General features: G+C 45.0%; 1 long non-coding RNA gene across 1 annotated transcript in view; it reads right to left on the bottom strand.

Moving 5' to 3' along the window:
* Positions 1 to 21,348, bottom strand: part of LOC310842134 — a 203,567-nt gene that overhangs the window by 78,235 nt on the left and 103,984 nt on the right. The gene's annotated exons all lie outside the window — the stretch shown is intronic.

The following is a 21,348-nucleotide window of genomic DNA, read 5'->3' as shown; positions in this document are numbered from 1 at the left end:
GTACTTCTAGGGTTTGTGCATGGGATATATTCCCTGTTCAATATTTTGAACTCAGTCATTGGTTGGCAAACTAAGGCCGGCAGGCCAGATCAGGCCCAATTGCCTTCTGAATCCTGCCCTCGGATGGTCCAGAAATTGCCGCATGAATCGCCAGCGCGTGCGTTCTTTCCCTCACCCTCCCTCACGTGGTGGCAGCGCTAGCGCCTCCTCCCTCCCTCCTCCTGGCTTCTCCTTGCCCTGCCTAGAGGAGGAAGGGGGCTGGGCTTTGTTGGTGCCAGCAGCAGCAGCAGCGCTCGAGCAGCCGCCATTTTAAGCAGCCCCTCTCCGGAGCCCTTTTGCGTGCCACTCATTGTCCCTCTGCCGTCACCGCAGCCCCCGCCGCTCGCAAGACGCAAGTAAGCAGCCACCAGGGCTCATGGTCCTCTTGCATCATTTTTTCCCTTCAAAATATAGTCCAGCCTCCCACAAGGTCTGAGTGGACTGGCCCCCTGCTGAAAAAGTTTGCTGACCCCTGAACTAAATGGTCTGTTATTCCAATCCTACCATTAGGCAGAGTGAAGCAGTCACTTCAGGCCACAGATTCTGGGAGATGCGGGTAGGTAGGATCCCCTTAGCCATGTGGTGGCACATGGCTTGTGATGTGCTCTCTAACCCCACCTGCTGCCCTCAGGTATTGTGGAGGATAATGTCCCGTTGCCCATGTTGCAGTAAGGTTCACCTTCTTCTCCACATGGCTTCTGTACATAGGATGGGAGGGTGCCATCTTGTCCTTTGCCTCAGGCAGCAAAACATCTTCAGCCAGCCCTGATTCCAACGCTTACCAGGGTAGCCCTAAAAATAATATTCCCCTCAGGGTCACTATTCTGTTTGAGTTGTATGTATTGTGAGGACTCTCAGTGTTCCAACCAATGACGTAGGAGGGTGCTTGAATGTGCTCCCAATTAAAACCCAGCTGTTTCCTTTGCCCTCGCTGGTCATAAACTTGGGTGCACGAAGGCTTACTTTGATGTTTCCATTGCAGCAGCTTTCACTGGTGAGTGGGTGTTTTAACTGAAAAGTGGATTGCCTCTTCAGGAGAGCTGCTTTCACACGTGAGTAGCTTTGTGATGGAAGGAGGCAACTAATGCCTAGATGAGTGGATGGAAAGAGCCAAGGTAAGCTATCAGTTCTGGTTGATTTGTTCTTTGAGGACTGTCCTTGTTATTAGCCCACAGCAACTACATGAGAGGATGCTTGAAAGAAATTCCTAATGAAAATTCAACTGGGACATCACACGGTCATCATGACACCTTAAGTGTTTCTAATAAAAAAAAAACTAGTCTTAGGTATTGAAAGCATTCAAATTAACTCATAGAGATCAGATTGGTGCACATGAAAAGATGTGGTCTGACATTTGCAGGGGGAGGACTGTAGTTCAGCAGTAGAGCGCCTGCTCTCCATGTAGATGCTCCAGGGTTCAATACATGGGATCTCCAGGCAGGGCTTGGAGAGGTACCCCTTCTGAATAAATGGAGAGCCATGGCCAGTCAGTGGGAGCGCCACTGGAGCAGATGGACCAATGGCTTGGCTCAATGCAAGGCAGCTGCCTTGCCAAATGCAAGGTGGTTCTTTTAAAATGAGATTCAGAAGCAATACAAAACACAAGGGAGTGAGAAGATTAAAGATTATATTTTAAAACAGCAAGCAATATATACATACCAAGCAAGCACTTCAATCTGCCACTTGGAAGCCCTCCAGAAGTGGTGAAGGGACTCCCCCAGGTAGCCTCGGGTTGCATGGGCCCCATGGCTGATCAGTCCACTCATGAGCTTCTCCAAAACCCTGCCCCAAACCATCTGATTTATAGCTAGATAGATAGCCCATGTGGCTTGCCTGATTGGCTACATGCAGTCATACTTTACTGGCTACATGCAGATTATTCATTATCCGCCCTCTCCCAATGCCTCACTTTCTCCAGACGATGTTCAACATCAAAGAAGGTACCCCAGTACTATTGCTTCCTTTCAACAGATTAGGACATTCAAGGCTGTTCTCAGCCATCAAAGAGCTTAACAAGAGATAGGGAAATGGAAAGAACAGGGGGCAGGAAGGATAACCATGTCAGATCACTTACTCCTCGAAATACAAATATCTTGCAGATAGATTGCCCATACAGCAGCTTGATGATCATGATGGTGATGATGATGATGTTGATAATTTGTACCCCGTCCGTCTGACTGGGTTGCCCCAGCCACAATGGGCGGCTTTCAATATATATAAAAACATAACAAAACATTAAACCATAAAAAGCTTCCCTATACAAGGCTGCCTTCAGATGGTTATATAATTACTCATCTCCTTGATATCTGAAGGGAGGACATTCCACAGGGTGGGTGCCATTACCGAGAAGCCCCACTGCCTGGATCCCTGTAGTTTCACGTCTTGCATTGAGGGAACCACTAGAAGTCCCTCGGTGCTGGATCTCAGTGTCCAGGCTGAAAGATGGGGATGGAGATGCTCCTTCAGGTATGCTCCTGGGTTCTTACACACACAGTTATGTTTGGCCTAAGCTGTGGAAGGTTTTATAGGTTATAAACAACACCTTGAACCAGTAGAGAACATGGTATCAGTTCAGAAGCTGGAGCACTATTGTATTCCCATTGACCACCCTCCATCAGGAGAGCTCTTTGCTTCAGCATGCCCACCTATTAACATAAATTCAGATCTCTTCATTTTAAATCCATCTTGGCCTGTATAGGCAAAGAAACCAGCTGCTTTCCCCCACATTCAGTTGTGAAGCCTGTATGTATATTGTTGACCAGGACTTTTTCTGTGGTTTGTGTGTGTGTAGAGCTTATTTCTTAACAATGTCACCAGACTAGAATACACTTAGGATCAGCAACCCTTTCTGCAGAGATATTATCCACAGCGCTGTTCATCCCACATTTTCTAGGCATGCTATGTGTAGGATGTAGTTTGGCTTCTTGAGTGTAACCGACTTGGTGGAAATCAGGATTGGAGAACCTTTGTGGCCAAGTTCTCTTCTGGACAACCTTCAGGAGAGCGGGAACATGACCATGGAGGGCAGGACAGGAAGCAAAAATGGGCAGAGCAAGGAATATAAATGAATATAAATTTTTGCCTTGGTGTGGTAAGCTGGTTTCTACACCCACATGTCTTCATCCAGGTAAGTAAGAGGTGCTTTCGGCCTTCCAGGACACATTCCAGCCAGGCAAAAGCAGGAGAGAAGATATGGCTTGGGTAAAGTCCTGAGGTCCACTCAGAGAAACCTGGAGGGCCACACTTGCCTGCCCCCGAGGGCTGAGGCCAGATGTAGATTCTGGGCACAGAGCCTTGGGGGCACTTCAGGGGGCGCCGCAACTATGATGTAGAATGGCTTAGTCCATGCCTTGGCTAAAAATGATTTGCATTGGCTTGCGTATGCTAACCACCGTAAAGCCATTTTGAGGAAAGAACTATTCAAATGTGTGTTTTTTTCTTCAAACCCCCCAGATTTACACAGATCAAAATCACAGCAGTGGAAACACAGTGAGTGCACATATCCTAGGTGTGTATGAACATATACTAAGCTTAACTCAGCTCAGACCTATAGAAATTAATGAACAATGATTAGGCCTAACCATTTCAATTGGTGTTTTCTGACTAAAATGCAGCAGAAAACCACCACCGCCTTATTGTGTACACATGTACACATTTTTGCATGCAACTCTGCCCAATATAACTTTTTTTTTCCCTTTGCAAAGCAATTTGCCCTAATATAATGCATTTGTGTAGGGACGCGGGTGGCGCTGTGGTCTAAACCACAGAGCCTAGGACTTGCTGATCAGAAGGTCAGCGGTTCGAATCCCCGCAATGGGGTGAGCTCCCGTTGTTCGGTCCCTGCTCCTGCAAACCTAGCAGTTCAAAAGCACATAAAGTGCAAGTAGATAAATAGGCACCGCTCCAGTGGGAAGGTAAACCGTGTTTCTGTGCGCTGCTCTGGTTCGCCAGAAGTGGCTTAGTCATGCTGGCCACATGACTTGGAAGCTGTACGCCGGCTCCCTCGGCCAGTAAAGCGCGATGAGCGCCGCAACCACAGAGTCGTCCATGACTGGACCTAACGGTCAGGGGTCCCTTTACCTTAACCTTTAATGCATTTGTATGTAATGTACACAGCACATTTTTTCTGGGGGGATGCATACCCCTAAACATTTTGTGAATCTAAGTTTGGCCTCATTGCAGGGCTGTATTTCAATATGAGTAGGAAAATGAGAGTACCCCTAAACATTTTTTCAGGGGGGAAAACACTGAATGTATATATGTGTTCTTGTACACATTACTTGACATTACATTGCAAAATTTGAGGAAGTGCATTTTTTTTTTTTTTGAAGGAATAGCTATGCTTCAGTTCACATCTGTCAGGGGTTCAGGAGCAGAGACACAGGAGGGGGAGCAAATGGAGAGTGAGGAGGAGGAATCCGAGTGGGGTGGAGGCAGTGACAGTGGCCAGAGTCATTCCACGAGCCTCTCCAGCGAATCGGAAGATTCACAGAAGGGAGCGCCGATGGCCAGGGCAAGGGGGGGCTCCAGGGGGCAAACCCCAGGAGGAAGGGGCCAGCGGGGACTCCCTGAGCAGCAGTTGGAAATCAGGACCAGCTTCCCCACCAGAGCGCAGTAGGGAGGGGGAGTCCCAGGAATCGGGACCAGTGTTCTCACCACCAGCAAGAGGAGATGAGTCAGGTTTGACCACGCCCACATCGGAGAGCGGGGAAATGGTCAGGAGGAAGGTTACCGGCTGGGCGCGCGCGCCAAGTTCAAATGTACAGGCGAGCGGCACAGCAGGGAGCCCAGATAGGGAGCCAGGTCCTAAAGCCCGCCGGAAGGAAGGGCAAGACTCACGGGGGTCAGCATCAGAAGAGTCCAGGAAGGAGGAAACCCCAGGGGGCAGAAGGACCCAGAGGAGGAAGGAACAGCGCAGGAGGTGGAGCCGGGCTAGGATCTTGAACTGGTGCGGAAGGGATAGTGACTCAGAGGGGACTTCGCCGATCTAGAGTCTAGACGTAGGGCTGCGCGCTCTGGGGTTTGAAATGGAAACTAAACTTCAATAAAGACTTTTGTACATTACATCAACCGGGCGTTGGTCCTCTGTGAGCTGGGACCTAGAGGCAGTCCTGACAACATCTTATTTTGGAACTAATTCTCTGGGAAATCGGTAGGTTCGCCCTTTAAATGTGAACTGAATTGTATTTCTCCCCCATCGCTACAATGGAGTGCATCATCCTGTGTGTAGAAAGCCTTCCAACCCTCTCCTAGGAAATTAGAGAAGGGCATAGAGACATCCCTCTCTTTTCATGCTGCATGGTGTTATTTGTTAATCTGAAATATAACTTGGGAGAAACTATCTCCTTTCTTCAAGAGCCTCAAAAAAGGCATCTACTTTGATGTTTCGCCACTCGTAAGTAAATTAACGAACTGGTTAAAAGCCAGGTAATAATCAATTAGGATGTTTTAATTAACGGCCTAGCTGCTGCTGGCGGTAGCTAGACACACAATCAAAATCTACCAAATAGCAACGTTTAATCTTACCGTCATCCCATCACCCCTTCAAAATGGAAAGCAGTTCTCTCCAGTGGTGGGCGGTGGGAGGAAGAATAAGAAAATTAACTGATATCATTACACACACACACACATCATCCCAGGGTAGACAATAGTTTCTTTTCTCAGAAAAGATATTGAGCAGGTATTCCACCCCCGAAAGATGTGGCTTGGTGTTTGATCTCGTGTCACAAGGAAAGAACTTGAAGCAATTAAGGAACATTGCAGTAATATATCTGGCTCATTAAAATTCAACCTGGAGCAAGTTTAGAATTCTAGAGAGCTAAAAGAGTCCCTGCGGGATTGGCCAAACACTTCAGGTTTGCACCGTTTGATTCTGCTGAAAGATTAATATTGCGATCACCATTTAAATGAAATGATTCCACGGAATAAGAGTTAGAACTAGCAAGGAAAGGAGGAGGAGGAGCAGAACGTACAGCCGCATCGTAAATAAGAATCCCAAGAAAACAAGTTGTTGGGGGGGGGGGTTCAGAGCTGCAATTTCAAATTCCAATTTGGGTTATGGGTGCGCCCAGCGAGTGCAGCTGGGTCAAAGGCCAGCTCTTGGATATATCCCAGGTTAAACGAGTGGGAGGCAGGCAGTGTATTAAAAGGACATTTGCTGCGATCTTTTTAATACCTTCCAAGAATTGAAGGAGCAAAAATGCAATCTTCCCACCTGCATGTAGCACGGGATTTCATTTACGGTAATTATTGCTTGGTTTATTTATTGCATTTTTATTCCACCCTTTTCTTACAGGAGCTCAAGGTCCACAACAACCCTGTGAGGTAGGTTAGGCTGAGAGGCAATGACTCAAGGTCGCCCTTTGAGCTTAATGACCAAGTGGTGATTTGAACCCTGGTCCCCCAAGTCCTAATCCGGCAATCTAAACACTGCATTTCACATGCATTCAACATCCCTCCTGAATGTGCCCATTCCTTAATGGGCTGGTGTGCTATCACCATCACAGAAAACTTGGTTAGGACCAAATTACACATCATCTGACTTGAGGGCGGTTCAAAAAAGCAATTGCTGTGGGCCCCATGATCTGAATTTGGAGTGTGTGGTAAGAGGAGGGTTAACTGCCCTCCCCCCACTCACCAAAATCACACACACACAACTCCTCTCCAGAGGCAAATCACATCCTGGACTTCCGGAGGCGGCGCGAAACAGCAATGGCGGTCCTCTTTGCGCTGTGAAGAGGGGCTCCGCGAAAAAGGGTCGTCCGCTGCGGCAAAGCGGAGACCCATCAAGAAAAACCGCAGGCAGAGTGAGCCTGCGGCCGTGGGACTCGGCGGGCGCCTGGAGCCCCCCCAGAAGCGGGGAAGGAGCCTCGTAAGAGGCTCCGGAACGTGAAAGGGGGAGCGGCGCTGTGAGTTCATCGCTCTTTTCGTGGAAGCAAAGCCGCGCTGCTGCTGCTGATGAGCGCTGACCTTTCTTCTTGAAATTATCGGAATTGGAGCAACATACCCGTGAGTAAGGGTCCTAAATTTTTCAACTAAACTGAAGAAATTCGGCCGAAAGCGGGAGGCGAGTAACAGGAAGTCCGCCTCCCGACTCTGCTAATTAGATCAAAGCAAGGGCTCGGAAACGAGCTGAAGTATTTAAAAAGGGATTGTAAAAGTGGAAGAAAGGGTGCATTGAGAGACTCTGTATTTTGAAGATAAAAAGGAAAGAACTGTGGGTTGTATAGACTTTTATTCTTTAGAACTATCCTCCAATTTCTGGGCTAAACGGGGCTGAAAGAGATAACCCCGTCACCGGGCTGCCAGTGCATAGAAAAAGAACTGTCAAACTGCTGTCAAACTGACGACATTGTTGCAGAGATCGAAATTGTTGCATAGACTGAGATACTAACATTAAACATTGTTGCATGGACCTGTATCGATACTTTATGGCTGGATTTTAAGAGATTAGAAGTTCTGGAAACCTTCCTTTTGTGTTTGGGAATTACAAAACTCAATATGGGGAATTGAGGAACTTCAATGGCGGAAAATAGTTCCTTTCTTTTTTGAAGCTTTGAAATACTCCCCCTATAGGACTGTGGAAATATAGTTGCATGGGAACTGAGCTTTATTGAAACTTTTTGTGGTTCTCTTTATTTATATTTGGGACTTGGTTTTCTCATGGGACAAAAGACCATCTGACCTTGAACAGAGGCAGGTGTGGAATGAGCGGCACAGGGAGAACAAGAGCAGCTAAAGCTAAAGATAAAGAAAAAGAGAAAAAATCTGGGCAACTTTTGCAAACAACTTTAACTCATCACCGCAGATCATCTGTCCCAACTGTGCTGACAGCACAGGAGGTGGAACTAGTGCAGCCTGCTGCAGAAGACATGGCAACTGGAGGATCTGAAACAGTTTTAAAACAAATTTTGGAACAATTGGCAGTCTTAAACCAAAAAGTGGACAATCAAACATCAAAGATTGACCAAGCTACATCCTCTATTGGCAAATTAACTGAACAGGTTTCGCAGCACACTCAGGCAATTGAGAAATTGCAAGGAGCTACGGCAGAAAACTTTAAATTAGCTGTGGAAGCCAACCAAAAAGCAGAACAGGCGAACTTAAAGGTGGATGAAATTAAAGGAGAGGTAAGACCTTTGACAAGGCAGGTAGGGGAACAACAAGCCTACCTGGCATTGGTCGAATTGAAAAGTAAAGATAGTAATCTCAGGATAAGGGCTATCCCGGAATTGGAACAAAATAATCTAGAGGGATTTTTGACACTTTTGTTCTCCAAATTCTGGGGAATTGAGGAAGAAAAGGACTTTAAAATTGTGACAGCCTTTAGACTGGGAAAATCAGTAAAGAAAGATAAGCCCAGAGACTGTTTGGTTGCTCTGAGATCAAGAGAAGAAAGGGATAAGATACTAGGCCTACATTTTAAGAAATCTTTGGAGGTAGAAGGTAAAAGGGCCGAAATTTACAGAGATATACCCAAATATCTCTTGGAACTTAGGACTACCTATATAGATTTGACCAAATTGTTGAGACACAACGGAATTCCTTACAGGTGGGAGTTTCCACAAGGACTTTCATTTACTTACAAAGGAAGGAAAATAAAGATTAAATCACCTGAAGACCAGCAGAAGTTCCTACACGACCACGAGGAGGACCTGCAAAAAGGAGCTGCAGCTTCTTGGCCTCCACCACCACCGGGACCATCTCCAAGAGTTATACCACCAGGACCAGGACCAGTATTACCTCCCCCGGGATCGGGAGGAAGCTTAGATACCCCATTGTAGAACCCGTCAATTGATTCAGGATGTCTCTACAGCTTCTTAGTTGGAATATAAATGGCGGAAACTCCCCGGAAAAAAGAAGGAAAGTCTTTCACATTTTGAAAAAGGAACAACTGGACGTTATCTGCCTACAGGAAACACATGTGACAAGGCTCCATAGAAAAGTGTTAATTAACAAAAGACTAGGCCAAGAATTTATTTCTTCAGACAAAGTTAAGAAGAGAGGAGTGGTGATTTACGCAAAGGAGAGCCTGTCACCGAAATTTTTATTCAAAGATGAATATGGCCGAATTTTGGCGATTGAAATACAGACGCAAGGAGAAAAAATTTTGATATTAGGAATATATGCTCCAAATGAGGGAAAGTCGGAATTCTTCAGGAAGCTGCATGAGACTATGCTGGATTATTTGGACTATAGTAACATCATTATGCTGGGTGATATGAATGGGGTTGTGTCTGTACATATGGATAAGTCACAAAGTGCTAACATATCGAAAGACGGCAGACTACCCAAAACCTTTTTTGAAATGACAGACAATATGGACTTAGTAGACATTTGGAGGGTTAAGAACCCTCTAGGGAAAGAAGGGACTTTCTTTTCTGAAGCTCATCTGACATGGACACGAATCGACCAAATCTGGACAACTAGAGGACTGGCACCTAAGACTAGAAAAGTGGAAATCTGCCCAAAAACCTGCTCCGACCATAATGCTTTGAAAGTGGAATTGAGACTAAATACAACCGGATCCTTTAGATGGAAAATGAATGACACTATTCTAAGAGATCAGGAGATTGTCAAGAAGGCCCAAAAAACTCTAAAGGACTATTTTGAGATAAACTTGAATACTACTGTGGAAAAAAGAACAATCTGGGACGCAAGTAAGGCAGTCATGAGAGGGTTTCTAATACAACAAAACACGATTAAGAAAAGGCTCTGGAATGAAAAGAAGGAGAAGATATTGGAGAGAATAAGAGAAGGTGAGAAAAAATTAAGATCTAGGCCTAAGTCGAAGGACGTGTTAAGAGAAGTGAAATTCTTCCAGGCGCAATATTCAAAACTGATAAATCAAGAGGTGGAATGGAAAATTAAACAAATGAAACAAAGATCCTTCGAATCGGCGAATAAGTGTGGGAAACTGCTAGCTTGGCAGTTGAAAAAGAGACAAAAGCTTAATACGGTTACAAATCTAGAGATCGAAGGGAGAATGGTTCAGAAACCCGAGGAAATCAGAAAGTGCTTCCAGAGGTACTTCAAAGAACTTTATACACAAGGGCCGCAAAAAGCTTCAGAGGTGGATCAATTTCTAAAAACTAATGGATTACAAAAAATACCCCTGGAAATGAGAACAAACCTGAACTGTAATATTACACAGCAAGAAATTGAAAGTGCCATTCAAAATCTTCAACTTGGCAAGTCCCCAGGCCCGGACGGCTTAACCTCCAAATATTATAAAGTTTTAAAGGACTATTTGATACAACCTTTGATGGAGGTTTGCAACCAGATAATGGAGGGAGGGAGGGCACCGGAAACGTGGAAAGAAGCTTTCATCACATTGGTACCTAAATCAGAGACTGAAAAGACCCAACTTAAGAACTACCGCCCCATCTCACTCCTAAATGTGGATTATAAAATTTTTGCAGATATTTTGGCAAATAGACTTAAAAAAGTACTAAATGAAGTGATTCACAAAGACCAGGCTGGCTTTCTCCCTGGTAGGCATTTGTCTGACAACACAAGAAACATTATTGACATTTTGGAACTTCTACAAACAAATCTGAATACCAGAGCGGTTTTGATTTTTGTTGATGCAGAGAAGGCCTTTGATAATATTTCTTGGATGTTTATGAAGAAAAATTTGGAAGGGATGGGAGTGGGGCGGGGGTTCGAAAATGGTATAGAAGCAATCTACACAGAACAAAAAGCTAAATTGATAGTAAACAATGTGGTGACAGAGGAGTTTAAAATTGAAAAAGGGACACGCCAGGGGTGCCCTCTATCCCCCCTATTGTTTATTTCAGTCCTGGAGGTGTTGCTAAATATGATTAGAAAGGACCGGTTGGTCCAGGGAATTGAGGTCGGAGTGAAACAATATAAATTGAAAGCATTTGCAGATGACTTGGTATTAACACTTCAGGAACCAGTCTCCAGCACTAAAAGAGTGTTAGAATTAATTTCTGATTTTGGTCGGGTGGCGGGGTTTAAGTTAAATAAGCAAAAAACCAAGGTTTTAGCAAAAAATTTGACAGCGACAGAAACAGATGAGTTCTCCAAAGAAACGGAGTTGAATGTGGTTAAAAAAGTAAAATACCTAGGGGTGTACTTGACCTCCAAAAATTTGAATTTGTTTAAAGATAATTATGAGAAATGTTGGTCAGAAATCAAAAGAGACTTGGATATATGGTCAAGACTGAAACTTTCCTTGTTAGGCCGAATAGCTGCTGTAAAGATGAATGTATTGCCGAAAATGTTATTTTTGTTCCAGGCCCTACAGATCGTGGACAAGGTGGAATGTTTTGGAAAGTGGCAGAAGGATATTTCTAAGTTTGTTTGGCAGGGCAAAAAGCCCCGAATAAAGTTTAAGATATTAACTGATGCGAAAGAAAGAGGGGGATTTGCCCTGCCAGACTTGAGGCTATATTATGAATCTGCAGCCTTCTGCTGGTTGAAAGATCGGATTTTATTGGAGAACACTGATGTCCTGGATCTGGAAGGGTTTGACAATGCGTTTGGGTGGCATGCATATTTGTGGTATGACAAGGCCAAAGTGCACAAACTGTTTAAAAACCATATTGTCAGAAGAGCAATTTGGAGGGTCTGGATAAAATACAAAGACTTATTGGAGAGTAAAACTCCGAGGTGGCTCTCACCGGTGGAGGCCAAGGCACGTAAGAGACCCAACATGGAGGCCCACTGGCCTAAATATTGGGAAATAATTGAAAAAACTGGAGACAATTGGAGGTTGCTAAGTTTGGAGAAATTGAAAACTAAGGTACGAGATTGGTTGCACTATGCGCAAATTCAAGAGGTATTTAAAATAGATAAAAAAGTTGGATTCCAGGTGGAAAAATCGAAACTAGAGACTGAATTGTTAGAGCCAAAAAGTAAACTACTTTCAAGAATGTATAACTTGCTGCTTAAGTGGAATACACAGGATGAGACAGTCAAATCCGCTATGATAAAATGGGCTCAGGATGTGGGGCATAACATTATGTTTGCTGACTGGGAAAGGTTATGGAACACCGGTTTGAAATTCACGGCATGTACTGCCTTGAAGGAAAATATTATGAAAATGGTATACCGGTGGTACATGACCCCAGTCAAGTTAGCCAAGATATATCATCTGTCTGACAACAAATGTTGGAAATGTGGAGAGGCGGAAGGGACATTCTTTCATCTCTGGTGGACCTGCCCGAAAGTGAAGGCCTTCTGGGAAATGATCCATAATGAACTAAAAAAGGTATTGAGATTTACCTTACCTAAAAAACCAGAGGCCTTCCTTCTGGGCATGGTGGACCAGAGAGTGCTTAAGAAGGACAGAACCTTTTTTATGTATGCTACCACAGCAGCAAGGATCCTGATTGCAAAATACTGGAAGACACAAGATTTACCCACGCTGGAGGAATGGCAATCGCAGTTGATGGACTATATGGAACTGGCTGAAATGACTGGCAGAATCCGAGACGCGGGAGAAGAAACAACTGAGGAGGATTGGGAAAAGTTTAAGGACTATTTGAAAAAACACTATAAGTTGTATGAATGTTAAAAAAAAAAAATGCACCTTTCAGGAAATTCTAGCTTCAGCAAATGTAAGTTATTGGAATGAAAATTAAGACACAAGAATTCAGAGGTAAAATAATGAAATAACTTTATTGTGTTTAATATAAAATATATAAGAATTGAGCGACAGTAAAATTGAAAATAGGGAACATGATAAAATGGAAGTTACAATAAGTTTTGAAATAAGTTAACAAATTGCTGATGCTTTATAAGACAGAGAACGCAGGGTTCGGAGGATGTGGGGAAGTCCTATAGGTTAGATGGAAAAAGAATATGGAAATTTGTTATTTATATCTTTCTTTCTTATAACCACTCTTTATTCTTTTTTCTGTATTTCTGTACTTTTAAAAAAAGCAATAAAAAAATGTTTAAAAAAAAAAAACAGAGGCAAATCACATCCTCCCTAAAAAAGGGCATGTGTTGCAGTGAGACCTGGAGACTGACCTCCTGTGTTGTGGGCGGGTAAAATTGGTCAGCCACAACACCCAATTGGTAGGTTTTTCGATGTTGGGTACAATCTGGCCAATGGGGTGCAGTCCAAATGGATCAAGGGACCTATATGTACCCATGCATGTGACCCAGAGCTTCCTCTTTCGGCTCGTGCATTTGGAACACCCGCCCACCTCTCCCTACTTTTAGGGCTTTTGCACTTGACCTTGCTATGCCGTTGTGTGTCATCTGTTGTTGGGACAGCGGCATGGCAGAAATTTCCCCCACTTGGCTGATTGGCTGTTGCCATTTGGGTTTCTCCTGCCACATAGCAAATCGTCACAACTTGTAAGGTTGCGGATAGGCTCTGGTTCAGGTGATAGGGATGGGAGAACGCTCTTGCCATCCCTATGTGAAGGGTATTCCGCTAAAGGAATCCAGGGACTCAAATGGTTTGGTCAACCCCTGAGAGGGGGTTGTGCCCGTGCCTGAGTCCAGGGGGGACAACTGGATGGCGGACATAGTCTGTTCCTGGCTTTCCGCTTATCTGGGCGTTCACCCTAGGCTGACCTATGCTGGGTCAGTGCCACCTGCAAGGGTGCAGGGAGCTAGTCGAACCAGAGTCTATGCAACCACTCATTTTCTGTAATCAATAAAGTTGTGGACTGAATTCTGCCAAAAACCAAACCAAAATTTGAGTCACGTGTGAATTTATTTAGGGGGGAGGTCTCTGGGTCTGAACACGCAAATGCAGCCATGGGGAGGAGGGTGGTTTTTGCTGGGATCATGGCGGGAGAAGGAGAAGCTAACCTGCTCCACCATCCGGACATGCTGTGGTCTTAGTCTGGATTGGTGGAGGCCATAGCATTAGCAGTTTAAAGCTGCACTTAATATCAACTGCCAAAACACATTTAACGTAATGTACATTTTGGCTTCCAGCCGCCCCTGTGGAGAAAGTCAATACATCAAAAAAGGTACAAAAGTTCAGAGCATTCTTGAGTGTGTGTGTGACACTGAAGTTGGACAAGACCTCAGCTAAGAGACCCACCTACCTATTTGGCTGCTTCCTGTTCCATAAGCAGTAAATATGTTGCTTCTGAAATGGGCTTCCTTGTGACCCTTCCCTCTCAGAAGAAGCCATCTCCCCCCTTCCCCAACTCTCCCACTCTCCTCCCACCCCAAGCTTCTATGTGGAAGGACCGCATCTCGGTGACAGAACATCTACTTTGCATGCAAATGGGCTGAAATGTGTAGACAATACTGCTCTAGATGCACCAATGGTCTCTGTCTCCTGCACACCTTTCACCAGCTTGTAGGGAGTTGTGGCACTGGCATTAGTCCAGCCAGAAGGCCAGTATGTGGATGGAAGACCACCTAGATTCATATATCATATCACATGCAGAACAGGTGGGGGTTGCTTGGGGAAAGAGACATTGCAAGCCAAATTGGGCCCCCTGCCAAGCAGGGTCCTTTGTGCCAGGAGCTCCGTACTGCTCACCTGGAAAAAACCTCTTATGCTGCCTGGGGTTCTTCAAGGAAACCATGGTCTGAAAGGAAGGAGAACATTGTGTCTTCCTCTGGTCACCTCTCATGAAGGCTGTCAGGGCTGTCTTACCCATAGAGGCTAGTGACGCGGGGCGCCAAGTTCTGGAGGGCACCAGGGAAGAGACGGAGGCTGGACGCGGTGCCTTCTGACATCAGCTCGCCACCCTCACCCGCCTCCGCCATGACGCCCTGAAGCAGCACCGCACCCGGAGCCTCCATCTGCTGTGGCCACAGCGGCATGAAGCGGCCAGCTGAGCCGGGAGGCGCCATGGCCAGCCTCTGCCTCTCCTCACTGGAGGAGCTACCCTCCAGCCATTGCCCGCCTCCTCCAGCCCCGTCGGCAGCGTCGTCCTCCCTAAAAAAAGGTGGATAACTCTGGGAAACGGCGGGGGAGGGATCTTTGCTTAAGACGGCCCCGAATACTGTTTTGGCCTGTTTGCATGATCCTAAGCATGTTAACCTCAGTTCTCCTATCTGTAAAATGGGTGCAGGAGTGACCTACAAGGCATGACTGCTGTGACATGTATGTAAAAACCCATTTTTGAATTAAACATGTTGTTGAGATAGGGGTAGCACAGAAGGGCACAAAGGGATTTCAGAGAGTAGTTCAAAATGAATTTCAGTGCCCTAGTCACTCTGCATCCCTATGCTATGTATGCCTGCAAATTATTATTTTCAAAAAAAAAGAAAAACTGAAGTGGCTCGCAAAGCATTATAGAAACTGACTCCATACTTTTCGAATCATTGGTATAATGAGACGTTTCCTTGCTCCCCCTTCAGGTGTGTGTGAGAGAGAAAGAGTGACTTGTTCATGCATTATAATGATTTCTCTCCTTCGCCTTAATTTCCAGAAGGCATAACAAAAGTAAAGACTTAAAACACTCCCCTGCTTAACTGGATTATTATGTGCAAGAGAGTAAAAATGGCATCTCAACGAGACCGTTGCAGCCTGCTGGGTAAAGGAAGGGCTTTCAACCCTTGAAACCGGAGCGTCTCAAACGAGCCAAGAGATTCCTAACGAAGGAGCTGAGCTGAAATATGTATATGCATGAATTCATGTATAATTTAGCCTGTTCTGATCGGGAGAAGCATCCTGAACATAAATATAGAGAGTCTCTGATAGTCGAGAGCTGAAGAGCCCCTTCCCATAATAAAAGGATAATAATTCCCTCATCTATTTTTTATAACCCTGTAGCATTAGCGGGTAGAAAACCGGCTCGCTGGAAACAGGATCATATATAAATCTGAGAATTTCTTAGCCTTCCTAGACCCACCAAGAAATATTGCTGTCCGCCGCTGTGGAACGCATTATATGTGAGCAAGACAAAAGGATAGTAACTTCGCACAAACAGCAGATGAAGTGGTAAAACTGTTTCTGCAGTGGGGATACATAGATATGATTTAGCACTCCTCTACGTAAAAAGCCAAGCAGAAAAACTGTGGTTATAAGATGAACACACACCATTGGGGAGAATGTGAAAGGATGTTGGAGCAGGCCATGGCTTAGCCCACAGATTTTTTTGTGCAGGCATGGCTCAGCCATTAGGTGGAAGGATGCAGCTGCCTCAGCTGTCACACATAGAATCGTAGAGTTTGAAGGGACCCCGAGGGTCATCTAGTCCAACCCGCTGCAATGCAAGAATCTCAGCTAAAACACCCATGGCAGATCCAACCGCTGCTTAAAAACCTCCAAGGAAGGAGAGCCCATCACATCTTGTGGGGGTCTGTTCCACTGCCTAACAGGAAGAACAGAAAGTTCTTCCTGATGTTTAGTCGGAATCTTGTTTCTTGTAACTTGAAGCCACGGGTTCGAGTCTTACCCTCCGGAGCAAGAGAAAACAAGCATGTTCCCTCTTCCATGTGACAGCCCTTGAGATATTGGAAGATGGCTATCATCGGAAGCAATTTCTTATTACCCAAGATAGGGAGGGGCATTGGTGGGATTTGCTGCCTCAGGTGTAGGGACTGGGGGAGAAATTATATTCAGCTCACATTTAAAGGAGAACCTACCAGATCCATACCTTCCAAAACAATATGGGAACTGTAATAATCCCATCCCCTGAAATCCAAATTCCTCTGAATTTTGCGACGCATTTGTTCGGTCAGCTAACGTGTACAAAAATGAATATGCTGAGGTAAAGGGCGCAGAAGAATGTATATATGAATGAAAATAGCATGCAAAAAAATGCATTATGTCAGGAGAAAATTACTCTGCAAACGTGAACATTAGGCAAAATCTCCTAATAAACTTGTGTTTTTTGGGAGAAAGGCACAAAAATGCTGGTGAATATTCATGAGGCCTTTAGCAAAATTTACAAACTGATGCGGAAATGTAGAGAATTGAAACGGAGACCGGGAAATGGAGAAAGAGAGAAAACTAAATGGACAGATTCACCCATCCCAAAGGGACCCCTTAGTTAGTTATTTCATTTCATTTCTGAATTGCTTCCTGCGAAACATCTTGAAGGTTGTTTCATGGCTCTTAGTAATGATGGCTATATATTACCTCCCATCTCAGAGGTGGTCTGCCTCTTAATACCAGATGCTGGGGAACATGTGGGGGGTTGGAGTGCTGTTGCATTAGGGTCCTGTTGTGGGCTCCCCATTGGGACATCTGGTTTGTCCCTGTGGGAACAAGATGCCAGACCAAATGCACCTTTGCTTTCATCTAACAGGGCTCTTCTTATGTCCTCCCAGCTTTCCCTTCATTGTTGGTTCTCCAATAGCAGAGAGTGTCATGAACCAGTTTCGCCTACTGAGCAGCAGTAGATTGACTCCACCTGCAACTGATCAGTCTTCACAGGGATTGACTCCACCTGCAACTGATCAGCCTTCACAGAGGAGAAGACACTGATGAGAGCCAGCTGGCTCTGGGAATCCTAAACAGAGCATTCAGCAGCAGTCCAGTGCTGGAAACAATGCTTGTATGTAGTTCCTAGTCCTACCTTGCTGCTCACCATCTGGATTCCCTGACCTCTGGACTTCATATGTGGATTCTGCTTTCAGGAATGAGGTCCTCAGAGACTCCTAGTCCCTGATTGCTCGGCAACAGAATGCTTCTGTCTACAACAGAAATGGAGGGCAGAGGCAGTAATGTGTCTGAACATTACTTTGCCAGAAGTTGCCAGAAACAGTAGGGAGAGTGCTCTGGTGCTCAGGTTCTGCTTGTGGCCTTCCTATGAACCTCTGGTTGGCCACTGAGAGAGCAGCATGCTGGATTACATGGGCCTTCCGCCTGATCCAGAAGGGCCCATCTTACGCTCTTATGAGATCTTCTGGGAGCATGTTGGGAATGGATCAGTGGATGTTTTGGATTTTCTGGATCCAGAGCGCTTCCATTTCAAACCAATGAGATGCCAATCCTGGAATTGGCATAATTCTTTTTGTTCCCATTGGGATCTTTAGGAAAGAAAGTCAGGGCTGATGGATAATGCAGAAATGTGCTCCCTCCCATTTTCTGCCCAGCCAGTACGAGCCCAATAGGACTCGGGATTTTATTTTATTTTTAAAGTTTTTATTAACTTGTTTACATTTTATTGTTTGTCTCGCTTGCCCTCGCCCTCCCAAATATTTGTGTAAAAGGATAAGTACCGGTGAAACCTTCTGAACGAAATCCTCTAATGCATTGATGGGGAGACGAAGGGTCTCCCACTTTATCACTGGGTGTGTCAACCCTCACTTGACTCTCATCCCCAGAATCGAGGCGTAATGAAGGAAGTGTATCAAGAGCCTCAGAGTCCTCGCACGGTCCTTTCTGCTGAAGAGAAGAAAATATGACACTATTTATCAGTACTGCTCTCGCAATAGCAATAAAACGAAATTAGATCTCAGCGTACGTGGGCATTATTTGAGCTATAGACGGAACTGTTGACCTTCACTCAAACGATAAGCACGCCCAACCAAGAGACTTCCTTCCATTTGCAAAGGCCGTCTCTCATATCAAAGGTGAGAATGGAAGAGATTTTGCTTCCTCTGCTTAAGAGGAGAGGATATTATTGTTCTTTGTTTCCTGATTTTTCTTCAAAATAATAATAATAAAATAATCAGCCAGTGCTGAGGTTGGCCTATGGCCTAACAGAATTAATGAGATCAAAAAGTAACTCCCTACACCACACTGTTGTTGTTGCTGTTTAGTCGTTCAGTCATGTCCGACTCTTCGTGACACCATGGACCAGAGCACGCCAGGCACTCCTGTCTCCCGCAGTTTGGCCAGACTCATGTTTGCAGCTTTGAGAACACTGTCCAAACATCTCATCCTCCGTTGTCCCCTTCTCCTTGTGCCCTCCATCTTTCCCAGCATCAGGGTCTTTTCCAAGGAGTCTTCTCTTCTCATGAGGTGGCCAAAGTATTGGAGCCTCAGCTTCACGATCTGTCCTTCCAGTGAGCACTCAGGTCTGATTTCCTTCAGAATGGATACGTTTGATCTTCTTGCAGTCCATGGGACTCTCAAGAGTCTCCTCCAGCACCATAACTCAAAGCACCATAACTACACCACACTAGTTCACTTTTACTTATCCTATTTGTGTTAATAGTGCAGTATGATGGCATCTGAAGGAATCTTGCCTTTAACAAGGCAAAGTAGTGCATCCTGTATTGAATGGACACCAGAATATTTCCCTGAGGATATATAGAATGAGCTGCCTTATACAGAGCAAGTGTTGCTACTGAACTTTCATCCACGGTGTAATGAGTGTATTTTCATGTTTGGAGTGTAAGATCTGAGAAACGTTAGGATGAGGAACAAAGGAAGCTGCCTTCTGCAGAGGCAGAATGATTGGTCCAGAAAGCTCAGTATTGTTCAACGCTGACTGGGCAGTGATTCTCCAGGATTTCAAACAGAGGACATTCCCAGCCCAGTCTGAAGATGCCACATTATCACTGGGTGAGTCAATTCTACTAGGTGTGCATGCACAACCTTAGAGAGTTTTTGGAAGGCTAAAGCAAATATCTTCAGAGGATCCCGCTTCCTCACAGGATTATCCTTCCCTGCCTACTTCTCCAGATGTTCTTCAAGAAATTGTGGCCAGGAGCCATGAACCAATGGTGGATGTGACTACCCCGCACTCCAATACACAGAGGCATAGAGCAGCCCTTCCAGAGTTGATCGGTGAAGATCACCTGAGGTGGGAGATTATTGTCCTCTTGCCACTTGTCAAACCATCAAAATGGTGAGTTGGCAGGGGGCCATTTGCATCTCCTTCAGGGCACTAGGCTCCGCCCACCCCAGTGCTGAATCTGCTCTAAGCTTCTTCTTTCTTTTTGCCAACTTGTGTGGGTGGCACACAAATGTGCTTAGCTCGTCAAAGTGGAGGTTAATCGCCTTCTGTCTGAAATCATTTGCAATCGATGCAAGGAGCAAAATTGTGTTTGTTGAGTCTCCTCTGTACCTAATGGTAGAGCCAGATTTTGCTTTTATAAGGCTTGAGTAGGGGACATGATTTGGCTCAAAACTGGTGAGGGTGTTAGGAATTGGTGCTTATGAATCCCACCCCCCAACATTTATGCACTTTGTCTCTCTCCGTGTTTTGGTTGGCTGTTTTGAACAGAACCTCGCACATTTTGCTTCTCCATGAGCTCTCCAAGAGGTATTCTGCAAAAAAGTAGGGTCCCTTTACAGCATGGCGAGAGAGCCTATGCAAAGATATGTCCAACATGACTTCCCTATGCTCAGAAGAGCTGCTCAACATAATCAAGAAATAAGACAGGAAGTAGATGTTTTCTGCTGCTTCGGATAGGAGGATGAAATCCAATTGGCTGGACTATTACGGGAGTGTACGTTTTGGCGATACAGCAGGAGAAATGTTATGATGACAAGAGCCGTTTGACGATGGAACCCATTCATTCGTCCATTTTAATAACTTACATAGCACTTAATGTAACAATCTCTAAGTACTTCACACAAATTGCAATCATAAAAAGCACAAGCAAAAAGTCAGTATGTAATATCAGAATGCTATAAAAATCCAGTAGAACATTAAGCAAAACATTAAAACTGAAATACAGAAATTATGCATGTGGGCTATTAAAGAAGGAAAGACACAGTGACCTGAAATTCTGAAGAGTCACTAACGGCAGATGCAACAGTGGGCTAGGTGGATAAAATGTCTTTGATCAAGGTGACATCATGCGTTCCTTTCATGACATCATTAAAGGGCATTGATTTGATACCTACAAGCTCAAGGAGTGTTCCCCCTCTACTTCATTAAGCAGCAAGCCCTTCCCATTAAATACTGGGCAGCAAAAATAGTTCAGTTCTTAGATCCCAGCATCTAGTATTGTTTTAAGAGATAACTGTTGCAGTCAATCAGCTCCTAGTGCACTAGTGTTTTGCCTGCTGAATCTCATGCTTGAGGGACATCTTGTTGGCCAGCATCTCATGCTCTGGTTGAGAGCTGGAGGATGACAGATCTTTTGCTTGTACCCTTCAGCTGGTATGAGGTTTAAGTACAATACTTAGGGAGGTGTGTGTGTGTGTGTGTGTGTGTGTGTGTGTGTGTGTTATGTACTGAGTTGAATAGGATCCAAAATGCAGCAGTCTGATTGGTTCTAGAACAATAGGATTCAGAATGCAGCAGTATGATTGGTCCACAGGAGCCACCCAATCCAGCTCCAGATGGAAGTGAATCCACAACCTGATTGGCCTACAGGAGAATCCCGGAATTAGCCAATCACATGCAGCCCATTGTGTAAATAATGTATATAAAGCAGATACTTTGGGGAAACTTTCATTCCTCCTCACCACTATGAGCTGAATAAAGAGCATGAAGTCCACTCTCG

Source organism: Podarcis gaigeae (assembly GCF_964106915.1).
Source record: "Podarcis gaigeae genome assembly, chromosome: 3".
NCBI classification, from domain to species: Eukaryota; Metazoa; Chordata; class Lepidosauria; order Squamata; family Lacertidae; genus Podarcis; species Podarcis gaigeae.
This window is presented reverse-complemented; position numbering and strand designations above follow the sequence as displayed.